The sequence below is a fragment of the Ahaetulla prasina genome, chromosome 1, assembly GCF_028640845.1.
Source record: "Ahaetulla prasina isolate Xishuangbanna chromosome 1, ASM2864084v1, whole genome shotgun sequence".
Lineage (NCBI taxonomy): Eukaryota > Metazoa > Chordata > Lepidosauria > Squamata > Colubridae > Ahaetulla > Ahaetulla prasina.
Window position 1 is genome coordinate 218,646,950 of NC_080539.1, and position 15,977 is coordinate 218,662,926.

The 15,977-nt window shown below is 42.0% G+C and overlaps 1 protein-coding gene across 1 annotated transcript in view; it reads right to left on the reverse strand.

Moving 5' to 3' along the window:
• DHRS9 (dehydrogenase/reductase 9) overlaps positions 1–3,834 on the reverse strand; it is a 32,453-nt gene extending 28,619 nt beyond the window's left edge. The window contains exon 1 of the mRNA XM_058191132.1: positions 3,549–3,834. The gene's annotated coding sequence lies outside the window, so the exon portion shown is untranslated. The remainder of the gene's footprint in view (positions 1–3,548) is intronic.
• Positions 3,835–15,977: the final 12,143 nt, after the last annotated feature.

The following is a 15,977-nucleotide window of genomic DNA, read 5'->3' on the forward strand; positions in this document are numbered from 1 at the left end:
AATTGCTATCAACCTGCCTTCCATTGAGGACCTGTATACTGCACAATACAGACCCCTCGCATCCTGGACATAAACTGTTTCAACTCCTACCCTCAAAACGACGCTATAGAGCACTGCACACCAGAACAACTAGACACAAGAACAGTTTTTTCCCCGAAGGCCATCACTCTGCTAAGCAAATAATTCCATCAACACTGTCAAACTATTTACTGAATCTGCACTACTATTAATCTTCTCATAGTTTCCATCACCAATCTCTTTCCATTTATGACTGTATGACTATAACTTGTTGCTGGCAATCCTTATGATTTATATTGATATATTGACCATCAATTGTGTTGTAAATGTTGTACCTTGATGAACGTATCTTTTCTTTTATGTACACTGAGAGCATATGCACCAAGACAAATTCCTTGTGTGTCCAATCACACTTGGCCAATAAAAATTCTATTCTATTCTATTCTAATCTTGCTCCAGCAATCTCATTGCAATTAACCTGTCAAGATTGGTGGGGAAAAAAGCAGCAAGACTAAGCTTTTCTAAGAACTTGGAGCAACAGAGGAGTAGCAACCGATTTTCCTTCCTGGTAGAAACATCATCCCCAAGATTAGCAATAGCAACAGCACTTAGACTTATATACCGCTTCACAGTGCTTTACAGCCCTCTCTAAGTGGTTTACAGAGTCAACATATTGCCCCCAACAATCTGGATCCTCATTTTACCCACCTCAGAAGGATGGAAGGCTGAGTCAACCCTGAGCCCAGTCAGGATCGAACTCCAGGCTGTTGGCATAGTTAGACTGCATTACTGTATGCTAACCACTGTAACCATGGGTCCAGACAATGCAGGAACTTTAGAGAGTTCTTGGTCTAGTGGCCTTCCAGATTCCTACTGTGCTCTCTTGCTGCTGCAGCTCCTATTTCAAGGGATGGTCAGTCCAGCGATGGCATCCATGGAGGGAAGTTGGCAGTGACCAGAGGAGAAGGCTGTCTACAGAAGCTGAAAGCAACTCATAAAAAGTGGGCAGGTCCCAGCTCCTTATGAAACATTAGTACACTTGTCACCAAAGTGCTATATGGGTACTCTTTGCTTATCGATGACTATTTGTTCAGCAACAGAACTAAATGAATGATACTTATACCTGACCCTCAAAGTTATAGCATTTACAGCACTCCCCCAATCTCATGATCATAACTTGGGCACTTGCCAGCCTGCCCACATTTACAACTTATAGAGGATGCTTCAATTTCCACCACCACCCCATTCTAATCACCCCATCTTTGCCCTTTTGGCTTCCCTGTGTTCCGCCTCCTCTCTCCGCCTAACACTTTGTCCTGCATCATAATGAGCCGGGGTGGCGCAGTGGTTAGAAGGCAGTATTGCAGGCTAACTCTGCCGACTTATTAATAGTTCGACTCTCACCGGCTCAAGGTTGACTCAGTCTTCCATCCTTCCGAAGTTGGTAAAATGAGGACCCAGATTGTTGGGGGCAATAGGCTGACTCTGTAAACTGCTTAGAGATGCTTAAAGTAAATCATATAAAGTGGCATATAAGTCTACTCTAAGTGCTTATTGCTATCTCTGCTACCTGTACTCCACCTCTCCTGCCACCTCGCATTTCACCTTGCACTTTGCTATCTCTGCCACTCTGCCCTCCATCTTGCCCTCCTCCACCATGCTGCCTCTTGTTTTCTTCCTCTTCCCGCTGCTGATGAGAGATGCCCAAGCTGGCCTTTGCAACTGGATGTGAAAAGCCTTCCTGAGGACAGAAGGGGGAATGGATGCAAGTTGTGGAGGTGCAGAGTGCAGTGTAGGACAGCCAAATGAGCAGAAATGGGGGAGGGGAGATAGGTGGGAGGGGGGAGTTGAAGTGCAGGTGAGCATAGAAGTCACAGGAAACTGCGTCACTTAGTGACAGAAACTCCAGTCCCAATTGGGATTGTTAAGCGAGGACTACCTGCATATAGGGCATGCAGTATAGCAAGGCTGGTGGAGGGAGAAGACACAACCTTCAAACCAAGCTGGAAAAACCCAGTTAGTTGGCCTTGGCTATGAGCTAGGGATGAAGGGAAGGGTATGTCATCTGGATGAAACCGTAAAGAATGATAAGCCAGGCATTTTCCAGCTGAAATGGAAGGAGGGATCAGAATAATAAAAGTCTTAATTTAACTAATCTACTGGTGTAATATACTAAAATTTATTTAGAATTCATGTTGGTTTGTTTCCTTGTTGGCTTAACGTGTTGTGTGCACCCAATTGATTTAGTCAGTTTATACGGTAGTTTAAAGTACTATGTAACCTCGGGGGAAAAAAGATTAATTCAACAACCAAGTTAAAAAGCATTTAACCTTTAGTATATCACTAATGCGGTGGCTCAGGGGCTAGGACATTGAGCTTGTCGATCGAAAGGTCGGCAGCTCAGCGATTCGAATCCCTAGTGCTGCCGTGTAACAGGGTGCTGCCGTGTAACAGGGTGAGCTCCCATTACTTGTCCCAGCTTCTGCCAACCTAGCAGTTTCGAAAGCATGTAAAAAATGCAAGTAGAAAAAATAGGGACCACCTTTGGTGGGAAGGTAACAGCATTCTGTGCACCTCTGGTGTTGAGTCATGCCGGCCACATGACCATGGAGACGTCTTTGGACAGCACTGGCTCTTTGGCTTTGAAATGGAGATGAGCACCGCCCCCTAGACTTGACAACGTATGTGCGAGGGGAACCTTTACCTTTACCTTATATCACAAAAACCAGAGTAGTATAATTACACTGTAAATACAGAAAACTGTATTTACAGTTAAGTATACATATGGATATTGTGAGAATAAAAACACAAAAAAGATGCACAAATATAGTATCCAAATCATGAAAAAAAATATTATTTTTCAGTCATCAGTACAACCGGGTAATAAATGAAGATGGCAAAAGGAGAGAAGACGGAAGCATAAACAAACAAAGTTAGTTTTTAGAACTTATTTTGGGGTCCTCCACAATATAACACCAGGGAAAAAAATTAGATTCTAGTAGAAGAGAATATAAGTAACTCAGGGTTGAAGAGGGTTTGTAGAAATTTCCCTAGCAGGCTAGGTAGCATCTTCAGAAGATGTTACCCAAGCCCTAGTGCCCCAACCAAACCTCAGCAAGCAAATAACCAAGATCAAAGAGCACCCAGAACTCCCTAAATTAGGGTCTCCACTGGCTTTTCAGCTCTAAAAAAACGTTCAGGCTTATATTTGCACGATGATCATTTGGAACAAGCGTCTTTCAAAACCAAGCCACCATTTCTTCAGTGTCTGATTAAGAACTTGCAAAAGCCCGCGGGATCGCATCCCTTTGCGAGAGTTCCGGGGACAGCTAGGAACCACGAAAATCTTTTATCACGAACCCAGAGAGGCACAACCGTCCCTGGGACACGCGTTGTTCCTCCGTCGTTTCTCAAACCAAGTTTACCTGCTCAAACCAAGAATGACCGCCGCCACCCCGGGGCTTATCGTCCTGTAAGGCTCAGTCTCTGACCCTAATTTAAGATGCGGAGAAGGGAGGAGATGGACCTACCTGCTCCGTTCGCTGCTTTCCTTTCATCTCCAGACTTTTAGCTATTTTTAGAGCAGGCTCTTTCTTAGAGGAAGAGTAGAACATTGTAAAGAGCTACTTGGCCGGCCCGCAAGAAACGGGTGGGCGTGGGCGGTCCCACCCAAAACCTCAAGTAGGATTGAAAAAAAGGAAGTCATCCTTGCAAATCTCGGTATAACCACCAACCAGGTCACAACGGCTTTTTGCGCGATGGTCTCTGGTCCGAGGATGTCCAACTTCGGCAACTTTTAAGACCTGTGGATTTCAAGTCCCAGAAATCCTCAGCCTGCCAGCTGAAGTCCGCTAATCCGCTCCATCAACCTCGCTCCGCCCCACCTCACCTCAAAAACAAGGCTAGGCTGCTTTCCTTGGGGATGTATATATCCCTTTTCTCGAAGATATAGCTTTTCCTTCAGCAATAGGAGCGCAGGGGGGTAATTTTGCTGCAGCTCACTGATACAGGAGGGTGGGGGTTTGTTTTTTTAAAATAGTTTAAAAGTTACTTACTTTTTTTTTTAAGGACGGGGCTAGCTCGAGTCATGAATAATATTGCCACTTCTTGTTTTGGAGAGGATTCTATTTTATTCTATTCCCTTCCCTTCCCTTCCCTTCCCTTCCCTTCATTCTATTCTATTCTATTCTATTCTATTCTATTCTATTCTATTCTATTCTATTCCATTCCATTCCATCTTCTGTTCTGTTCTGTTCGGTTCTGTTCCATTCCATTCCATTCCATTCTATTCTATTCTATTCTGTTCTCCCCATTTCCTATTTTCTACTTCACTCTACTCTACTCTACCCTACCCTACCCTACTCTACTTAAGTGACAGTTTTCCATTAGTATATTTCTACAAGCAGAAGTCAGTTTATCTCCTGAAACCTTTTCCATGAAAGTAAACTGGACAGTTTCTTCTTCTGTCAGGAAATGGGTTAATCCATGATCTTTCTTAATTGGTTAACAATCAATAAATAAAAATACTTGAACAGTGTAGTTGGGCATAAAAACAGGCAATCTCTCATCTCCACTGCAGAGAACAAACCAAGAAATCAATTCCCCAGAGAAGCGAAAACTATTTTTTTTCAACAATTGTACTGAAGTGTAATAAGTCAATAATTCAAATTCAGAAACCTAATACAAAAATTAATTTTAAAAAAAGTGTAAAACATGTTTTAAACATGCAGAAAAGTTCCCTCTCCCCCCAAAAGAAAAAAGAAATTTTTCCAACCCCAGCAAGTATATTCAACGTTAACAATTCATCATTATCTCTTAAAATGCAACCAAATACATCTTCATCACAGTTTCTACAGATACATCTCTAAATCCTCAGCTCCCCTTATTGATTAGCAAAAGTCCAGTAAAAGTTAAGAGACTCAATTAACAACATAAGTATTTTGTCTCCCTTTCCATTTAAAGAAAAACCCCTTAATTCCTCTCTTAATAATCAAAATCTAATCTCAATTTTTTTGTTTTATTTACATTTATACCCCGCCCTTCTCCGAAGACTCAGGGCGGCTTACAATGTATAAGGCAATAGTCTCATTCTATTTGTATATTTTTTTTACAAAGTCAACTTATTGCCCCCCCAACAATCTGGGTCCTCATTTTACCTACCTTATAAAGGGTGGAAGGCTGAGTCAACCTTGGGCCGGGCTCGAACCTGCAGTAATTGCAGGCTTTGTGTTCTAATAACAGGCTTCTCTATTGCCTGAGCTATCCCGGCCCAATTAAACAATTAAACAATGTTTAACAATTAAACATTATTAAAAAAAATAAAAACTGTTATACATTACCAGAACCTCTTGTTTATAAACCAAAAGTCATAGATATTACAAACTAATCCGTTATGTCCAATTAAATTAAACATTTCCAAAAAAAGCAGTCAAAACAACCAATAAACTTCAACAGAGATAACAATCTATTATTTAACCATAATCAAATAAATCAATTTTACATTTTCCCCCACCATCACCGAGAGCCTTAGGGCCCATAAACAAAGTTTCTAAGATCTGCTTTCTTCGATTATCCTCATCTCTTCTCCCCAAATTCTTTTCATCTTTATCAATAGTCCAATTGTTATTACAATACAGTAACTCCAGTAGAACTCTTATACAGGCAGTCCTGAACTTACACCAGTTCATTTAGTGACCGTTTGAAGATAAAAACGGCATTGAAAAAAGTGACCTATGACCGGTTTTCACCCTTATGACCAGGGGTAAAATGCTCCCGGTTCGGACTGGATTGCGCCATCCGGTAGCGATCTTGGCTGGTGGTTCAGAGAACTGGTAGCAATCGCAGTGCGAGGCTCCGTCCACCCGCCCGTTAGTTCTTGGTTTTAACCAGGAAGTAATGTGTTTTGTACTGTCTGTGCATGCGCAGAAAAGTTTTGCGCATGCACAGAGGATGTGTGTGCGCATGTGACACGCACACACTTCCGAACCGGTAAGGAAGGTAAGTAGATTTCACCCCTGTTTATGACCGTTGTAACAACCCCATGGTCATGTGATCAAAATTCAGATGCTTGGCAACTGGCTCATATTTATGACGGTTGGAATGTCCCAGTGTCATGTCATCACCTTTTGCGACCTTCTGATGAGTAAAACCAATGGGGAAGCCAGAATCACTTAACAACCATGTTACAACTGCAATTATTCACTTAACAACCGTGGCAAGAAAGATCATCAAATGGGGCAAAACTCATTTAACAAATGTATCGCTTAGCAACAGAAATGTTGGGCTCATTTGACGTCATAAATCGAGAACTACCTTTATTCCAAATTAAACAAATAGTCCACCTCACCTCTTCTGACACGTTATTTGCACATCTTTTTTATTTTTAAATAATCATCCAATTCCATTTGTAAATCCAGTGCTTCCATCTTTCCTTTGTGGGTTATAATTTTTAGGTCCCCTTTAAAATCCATTTCAGTTTTATTCAAAGTCTTTTTCCCCTTTTGGGTTCCAATAGCTAAAACTACTTCGATTGGCTGGGAATAACAGCAATGTGAGGACCAAGAGAGGGAATTAGTCTAGAGACTTATTTATTACCTTAAAAGAAAAGAAAATGATAGCTGGGAATCTGAAGACTGGAGCTTGTTGGAGAATATCCTAATTGCAATATGAACATATAGAATTTACTTATGATCCAGAGGCTGATTAATATGACTGAAAACAGACTATCCATGAGCAACAAGAGAATTCTTTTATTTGTTCTCTAGACAGGGTGGACTTTTAATAATGTTGACTAATAATTACAGATGTTACGATCCAATCCTTCTGAAGGGCGCAATGTTGAAGAAGACATAAATACCCTATTAGAAGAAACTGACAAACAATGAATTAAAAAGTTACACGGATGATTTGTGGGTGGCATTACTCATTCCATGTGACCCAATACATGGTGTGCTTGTCATCTGTGTCGATCTGTGTCAGGTGAGTAAACCACGGAGAATCTGGTGACTGGATCCAGTGAAACTATTTTTAGTCTATCACGCATTGATTGTTCATCGAGTCAATGAATAGGCACAGCCCTGCTTGGCACAGAAATTCCATGTGATGACTTCATTATCTATACACACCTTTTATATAAGACAAGCTGTACAGGAACAGGCTTTGGCCTTTGACCTTTAAAAGGCAAGATCCCAAACTTTATATAAAGCCCTCAATGTACAGACTTATTTATTTGTATCCCACCTTAATTATTTTTGCAAATAACTCAAAGCAGCGAGCATATCTAATACTCCTTTTTTCTATTTGCCCCACAATAACAACCCTGTGACATGAGTTGGGGAGATCATCCAGAGACAATTTCCATGGCTAAAGTGGGACTTGAACTCACGTCTCCAGCTTTCTAGCCTGGCGCCTTAACCACTAGATCAAACTGACATAGAATGGATATGCACAAAAAGCATATGTAAGTTTTGCAACTGTAGTAACTCTAAGATGAACTCTTAGAACAATTAATCAGTGGAACAACTTGTCTGCAGAAGTTGTGAATGCTCGAACACTGGAAATTTTTAAGAAAATGTTGGATAACCATTTGTCTGAAATGGTGTAGGGTTTCCTGCCTGGGCAGGGGGTTGGACTAGAAGACCTCCAAGGTCCCTTCCAACTCTGTTGTTATTGTTGTTGTTGTTATTATTATTATTAAGAGCATAATCATATCCCTGTGATTTCTAAGTATGTATTCCGAGCTCTGAAAAAGCTACTTGTGTCCCCCTCGACTCAGTCCGAGCGATGACTTAATTAGCCGGCAACTATCAGCTCTGGCAGCAAACTAGTGAGCGTCTGCCAAGTGCCTCTGTTATCTCTCTTGATGCTGATGAGTCAACCAGGAACAAACAGTACTTCAGCTCTAGTTAAGCAGTTGATTTGCTTGCCACGAAGTGGTATAGCAGCCCTTGCTGCTTTTATATCCTGTGGGGTGCGGCTCCATGGCTCAGCACTTCCTAGGCCTGCCCCACCCCTGCTTCTGTTTTCCTGCCTCTCCTGTCTACGAAACCTAGGGTCCAGCCAGGCCTGATTGCCATCAGCCAGGTCTGTAGGCGTGGCCTGGTGGGGGAAAGAGTCAGGGGACAGAGGCCTCATTATCTCCTCCACCTGGCCTGCCTCTGGCTCCTGGAGCTGAGCCAGGGAAGCTGGTGCTCCAGAGGTAAGTCCTGATGACCCTTCCCCCTCACTTTCTGAGTCACTTTCTGGCAGGGGGCCCGGCTCGGGGGGCGCAGAAACAACACTACTAGAATATTGGCTATGTGGGATCCCTCTATCCTGTTTATGTGTGCACACAGTACATACACAACTTCCCTACACATCACAACATAGGAATGGGGCTAGATAGATAATCACTAGATCAATGGATGGTCTTAGAAAGAAGGAATAACAGCATCTACTGTTGAAGCTTTTCTGGAAAAACTAGAAAACCAAACACAAAAGGCGAGAGCGGGATCTCAAAGGCTTAGTAGAAACAGATAATTTATCAATGTTTGGCTAACTCACCTTGTTTACAGGACATAATAGTTTTACTATTATTCTTTTTTTGTGTGGAGGAGGAGCAGGTGATGCTGCAGTGGATGTTGCTGCTCTAACCATTGTACTTTGTACTTTGAGACTGTGTTTTGTAAACTTCCTATTTGAGATGGCCTGTCACTGCATGATACTTTGGAAGGAACAACTCTAAAGAGGATTTGCTGGTTTGGTTGTGATGATTTAAGACAGGGGTCTCCAACCTTAGTCCCGGACTCTGGGAGTTGAAGTCCACAAGTCTTAAAGGGACCAAGGTTGGAGACTCCTGATTTAAGGGATTAGGTTTGTCCAAGTCTAGAAGTCTCCCATTCCCCTCCCTTCCCCTTCTTCTTTTCCTTCTCCTTCTCCTTCTCCTTCTCCTTCTTCTCCTTCTCCTTCCCCCTCCCCCTTTTCCCCTCCTCCTCCTTCTCCTCCTCCTCTTTCTCTGAGGAATTATTTTCCTCTCCATCATATGGGTATTGGCACAAGTCATCTCAGAATTTGAAAAAGAGTCAGAGAAAGTGAACCCAAAATTTCACTTATTTCAGGATATAATAGTGTGCGGGTTACTTGGAACCAATTGCAACTCGGCATAATGGAATTGAGCATTGAGTAAACGTCGCTATGATCTATGGGTCAGATGTATACACATCCAGATGATAAACACCTTTTGCCCCTGTCTAAATAAATTGTAAGAAATCCCAATTTAGTCTATACTGGCGTGTTTCATTTCTGCCCATTTCAGAAGATGCTAGCATGATCAAATCTGAGCTGCAGCAATCCAGATCAGGGGTCTCCAACCTTGGTCCCTTTAAGACTTGTGGACTTCAACTCCCAGAGTCCCTCAGTCCACAAGTCTTAAAGGGACCAAGGTTGGAGACCCCTGATCCAGATGGTCATAAAATGACACCCAAAAGTTAGTGCTGTTTGGATTTCTGTGCTGCCACCTAGGGGTTGTTCTAATTCTTGCACTTCAGAACTGGTAGCTCTGAATAAGCATTCATTGCCCATTACTTCCTCAGCATAATTAAGATGTTGTTTTGAATCCTATATGGTTTTGATCCTAACTTAGACAATGAGATATCCTGAGGGGATCCTTTCAGAGATGCTCTTGCTTTTGGAGAGCTGTTTATCAATATATGGGAAAAAATGATTTACCCAGGTATTTGTTTGATTCCCTCTGGTTAAAAAAAAAAAATCTGAACACACCCATCTTCAGTGAGGTACTGTATTTTGAGTTGCTTTAAAATGATCATTGTATCAGTGCTGCTTATGTTACCTTTTGAATTATGATTGTTGTGTAAATTTTTTAGTTTCATCCAATTTTCCTAGACTGCTGGCTATTTTCATTGTGCATCTTGGAGCAAACAATGGGCTAAAAGTCAAATGTAACCAGATCAATAATATTAGAAAGCTGTGGTGGTACAGTGGTTAGAATGCAGTGCTGCAGGCTGACTCTGCCAACTGCCAGGAGTTCGATCCCGACTGGCTCGTGAATGATTCAGCCTTCCAGCCTTCTGTGGTCGGTAAAAGGAGAACCCAGACAATATGCAGACTCTGTAAACCGCTTAGAGAGTGCTATAAAGCACTGTGAAGCAGTATATGTCTAAGTCAGGGGTGTCCAAACTATGGCCCGTGGGCCAACTGCGGCCCGCGGGTCAGTTTTTATTGGCCCACAGCAAATTCTGAAAGTATAATTGAATATGGCCCTTTTCGGCCGCCTCCCGGTACTTGCCCGGTGGTTCGCTGCGAGGCTCGCGGCTCCTCCCCATGGGCGGGGAATAATGAAGGGAGGGGGCGGAGGAGGAGGCGAGCGGGAAAGAGGCTGCTGGCCGTGCCCGACCCCAGCAGTTCTACCCTCGCCTTCCTCGGGCCGCCTGGCGAGGCTCCTCGCGCCTCCACCCCTTGGGCAGGGAATAACGAAGGGAGGGGGCGGAGGAGGCGGCGGCGAGCGGGAAAGAGGCTGCTGGCCGTGCCCGACCCCAGCAGTTCTACCCTCGCCTTCCTCGGGCCGCCTGGCAAGGCTCCTCGTGCCTCCACCCCTTGGGCAGGGAATAATGAAGGGAGTTTCAAGTTCATACCAAATACAAAACAAAAGCCAAGATCAGGGGTGTCCAAACTTGGTCTCTTTAAGACTTGTGGACTTCAATTCCCAGAGTTCCTCAGCCACACCCCAAAATAAGCCACGCCCACAGAACTGGTACGAAAAAAATTAGCCCCCCGCCTGTTCAATGGTGTGGCCCGGGCCTTTGCTTATTTTTCTGTATTTGGCCCTCACCAAAAAAACTTTGGACACCCCTGGTCTAAGTGCTGATGCTATTGTAATGTTTTTAAATGTGTTATCATTCTTGATATTCTGTTTTAATATAAGTCAATAAATATATCTTCATGTTATGAAGGAATTGATTGGGGGGGGGGAGAAATTTAAAGAGAGAAACAAGCAGCTGGTTTAAGATCTTATTTCTTGTGTTATATACAGTAGAACCTCTGGTCACGACCATAATTCGTTCCATAACTTTGGTCACAACCCGATTTGGTCGTGACCAGAACCTAACCAAAATTAATGCAAAATTAATGCAGCGGCCACATGTGGTTGTTATAAACAAACTACAGGAAATTTGGTGCTTACAAAACCCCCCCGATTTGGTTGTGGTCGTCAGAAGTGTTTGTGACCAGAGGTTCTACTGTATAACACAACCATGATTATTCATACCATAAAATGCCACTATAACCTCAATTTTACCCCCATGATATTCCCTTTGCTTTGTTCCCAGGGCATGATTTAAAGGAGAAAGCTTAATCCCTGCATTCGGGCATTCCTGTCTGATTCTGAAAGCCGATGGGGACATGGTAGGACAGCTGAAAGATCCAAAAGAGTATAAAAATAACAGGAGAAATCAAGGGACGTGACTGAATTCTCTCTGCGTTTGCTGTCATGAGGTGTTTGGATGAATGGCACACTAAAGGAAGCCTACACAGCCCAGAGGAAATATTGAATTCCAGAGGGAATAAATTCTCCCTTGGGGAAAATCTGACTTCTGGATCTCTTTTTTTGCGGGGGTGTGTGTGTGTGTGTGTGTTAGATTTTAAAAGAAGAAGGAGCTTTTCATTAAAAGTTGGCAGGTTAATTGTTCAAACACCAAATGGAAAACAAGAGCATGAATATGCTAATTTCCCCAAAGGAACTGTGTTTTTTAACCTCAGTTTTCAGTATGGGCTACTGCAATGCAGGTAGCCCTCAGCTTACAACCGCAACTGAGCCCAGAATTTATGCTGCTAAGCAAGACATTTGTTAAGTGAGTTTTTCCCCTATTTTGCGACTTTTCTGGCCACCGTTGTTAAGTGAATCGCTGCAGTCGTTAAGTTAGCAACACAGTTATAAAGTGAATCTGGCTTCCCCATTAGCTTTGCTCATTAGGTCACACATGACCCGAGGACACTGCCACCGTCATAAATATGAGCCAGTGGCCAAGCGTTTTGGTTTTGATCACATGACCACGGCGCTACTGCAACATTCACAAGTGTGAAAAACAGTCACTTTTTCAGTGCCATCGTAACTTTGAACTGTCACTAAATGAACTGTTGAAAGTCGAAATGTTGTTATTTTCAAAAGGCAAGAGGACACTGAGGGAAATGTCAACCTTCTAACTTCATTTTCATGTTCTTACAGAATTGTGTGGCAGTAGCCTGGTCGGCGAACAAACAAGTCAGTTCTAGGGGAGATCAATCTTGACTGCTCTTTGGAAGGCCAGATCCTGAAGATGAAACTGAAATACTTTGGCCACCTAATGAGAAAGAAGGACTCACTGGAGAAGAGCCTAATGCTGGGAAAGATTGAGGGCAGAAGAAGAAGGGGACGACAGAGAATGAGGTGGCTGGATGGAGTCACTGAAGCAGTAGGCATGAGTTTAAATGGACTCCAGAGGATGGTAGAGGACAGGAAGGCCTGGAGGAACGTTGTCCATGGGGTCGCAATGGGTTGCACACAACTTCACAACTAACAACAACAACAGCCTGGTACACAAGGTAATGTAATAATTGCCGGAGTGAAATGGTAGAAAATTCATCATTTTGTCTTCCCTGGCTTGAGAATAAACATTTCAATGCACCTCCTTATCTACACCCTCCCACCTCCATCCCAAATTGGCTATTCAGCTGTGTGATGCAGCGGTCAAGTTAAAATTCTACATGGGATGTCAATGAACTTGGGTGACTTTGCGGCTACTGACCTATAGGTAAATAATTGTGGGCAACATTGGAGGTTCTACTCCTGATCACTAAGTTACTATGCAAAAGTTGGTGGACACTGAAAATGAACAGACGCATTATTGGTTAATGCGACGGCGTTGGAATATTTGATACTTATTTCCTTTTGTTTTTGAAAACCCCATTTGGTGAGTAATATTTTTTTTTATTATTTTATTTACGGGAAAAATAATATTAAAAACAGCACACCTTAAACAAGCTAAAGGAAATCATTTTAAAATTATTGTGACCAGATTCTCACAGTCTTACTGTAATTTGAAGGAATAAAGGTGCTTGCTCCATTAATAGTGTAAAGTCCATCTTTTAAAAAACAAACTATGAAATTCTGTTTCATTTGGATGAATGATATTAGGTAAGAAATGTATATGTGGATAGAATGGATGGATTTTCTAAACTGTACCTTTAATGACAGGCAGTAGAAAATATCAATGAAAACATCTTCTAAAATATACTTACGCAGTAAGACCACATCAGGAACATTCAGTAAGAATGGATTTAACAATATTTAGTTTTGTATTGAAAAGTCATTGACCTCTCATTTTTAGACTACATTAAAACAGAATTATATATGATGTGGGAAATAGAGGATCTGATGTTTTGATATTTTAAACATATGTATGTGGTTAGGGGTAAATTAAATGGAGAGGTTGAGAGGTTAATTAAACTTCTAATGTGCTACTATTGGTTGCTGTTGATTGGTTCTTATCCTCAATTGCCATTGTATGTTTTTATATTGTTGTTTATTCTGGTTTGCTTTTTTTATTATTTGCATTTATATCCCGCCCTTCTCCGAAGACTCAGGGCGGCTTACACTAAGTTAGCAATAGTCTTCATCCTATTTGTATATTTATATACAAAGTCAACTTATTGCCCCCAACAATCTGGGTCCTCATTTTACCTACCTTATAAAGGATGGAAGGCTGAGTCAACCTTGGGCCTGGTGGGACTAGAACCTGCAGTAATTGCAAGCAGCTGCTGTTAATGTCTTAGCAGTCTGAGCCACCAGAGGAATGGTTATGGTTATGTTGTATTAACTGCTCAGAACTGCTTCTGTGAGAAGGACAATCATATAAATTGAATAAATACATAAATAAATAAGACAGCCTGGGTGGTGAAGATCCCCTTGCATTATTTCCCACATCTAACCCATCCTTTTATGTTCAGTCCTGAAAGGAAGAATAACTCATAATCTACACAGTGGCATATTTTAAAGAAATCAACGTAGTGTCTTGGATACTGCATTTCTATTATTGTGTTATGCATTTCAAGAGCCCAAGGAATAACAATTCAGACCGAAGGGTCAGGCACATTTATGTGGCAATTTAAATGGTTCATTTGTCACATTTACATTCAGTGTATGTAAGTGTGTGTGTGTGTGTGTGTGTGTGTACATATATGTACAATAATGTATACACACATATGCAGTGAAAACATTCCCACTGCCTATCTTGTTCTGGGTTCATACATACATAGTGAGGTTTATATCGCTGTTGGGTTTGTTACATGCGAACAAGTTGGTGTCAACTTTTAGAGATTATATAGACAGAACTTGTCCAGGACAATCACTTCCCGACCTGGCCCTTCAGGTCTTCTAATGTTACCCCCATTGTTGCTCTAATCAAGTCCATCCACCTTGTTATTGGTCATCATCTTTCTTTCTATCTACCCTTTGCAACATTATGGATTGGCAAAGAGAGCCAGGTCTTTGCATAACGTGTCCAAAATATGATGAAGAAAAGAGGACCGCTTGCCTTAAATGCTATGATGGTGAGAGGGAGTAAGAGAATTAGCTTTAGGGTCTGACAGATCAGAACATCATCCGTTGCCCTAATCACAGTGTCTTGCATAAGACGTGAGATTATGTGAGGCATAGATAAAAGTACATACATTCACACCAGTCAACCTATTGCTTCAGTGTTACTAATCCCGTGTCCCGACTGACTGTGCCACACTCAGTCATGCTATGTTGACTCAATTAACTTTGATTGATCTATTATTTTTTAATGTGTCAACAGTGCTGATAGACTGGCTTTTTTGTTTTGGCTCCCATCCATATCCTTCCCTTCCCAATGTATTTCTCCATTTGTGTATTTTGCTTTAAACACAGGGTTCTTCCCCAGTGCTGGGTTTCAATTTTTTTTACTACCGGTTCTGTGGGTGTGGCTTGGTGGGCGTGACAGGGGAAGGATACTGTAAAATCTCCATTCCCTCCCCAATCCAGGGGAATTACTGTAAAATCCCCATTTCCTCCCAATCAGCTGGGACTTGGGAGGCAGAGAATAGATGGGGGCTGGGCCAGTCAGAATTCTCCGGTTCTCCGAACTACTCAAAATTTCTGCTACTGATTCTTTAGAACTGGTCAGAACCTGCTGAAAACCACCTCTGTTCTTCCCCAACTGTAGTATTTAGCCTTTTCTCATTCATGCACTAGATAGTTCCCTCCACCAGTGTCCACACAAACCTGCTATTTATGACAGGGTGACTCAAACTGTGCTATTCCTTTCTGTTACAAACCCCACCACTTCTGGGTGTGCATAAAACTTCATGATGCATCTAGAAAACAGGCGGGGCTTGTATCAACAGATCATAATGCCATTTTCGTCAATCTGACTTCCTTGTCTCTCCTGTGGACATCATTGTAACCATCCCTCTTTTTTATTTGTTTAAGTTCTTAAGTTCCCTTTGGCCAAACAGAGTCAAGATGGGACTTTAGAAATAAAATTTGGATTTAAGCAAGATCCTCCTTTCAGCCAGCGGATATGTTGTGTCTGAGCAATTGGAGTACAGTCCAATTATGGTGATGCTGCCATATTTCAGTGCACAGTTTCTACATCAACAAGCTCTAGCAAATAATGGAAATAGAAAGGGTTCCAGATAGACAAGCATGGACTCAAGGGTGCCCTGTATGGAAGCATCTTCAAATTCTGATGCCTCCAACTATTATCCCTTTCCCAATTCTTAGAAGCCATTTTGAGCCCTGGAATCATCTCTTGCAAGACTCGTTTAAAACCCTGTTTAAAAAAATAAGAAGAGAAAGCATGCAACACATGGGAAAAGATTTAGGGCATTGTGTTATCTTCTGCTATCCAACTGATTGAGGTTGTGTGATCAGCAATTAGACTTATCTGTGTTAAACATTTAAGGAG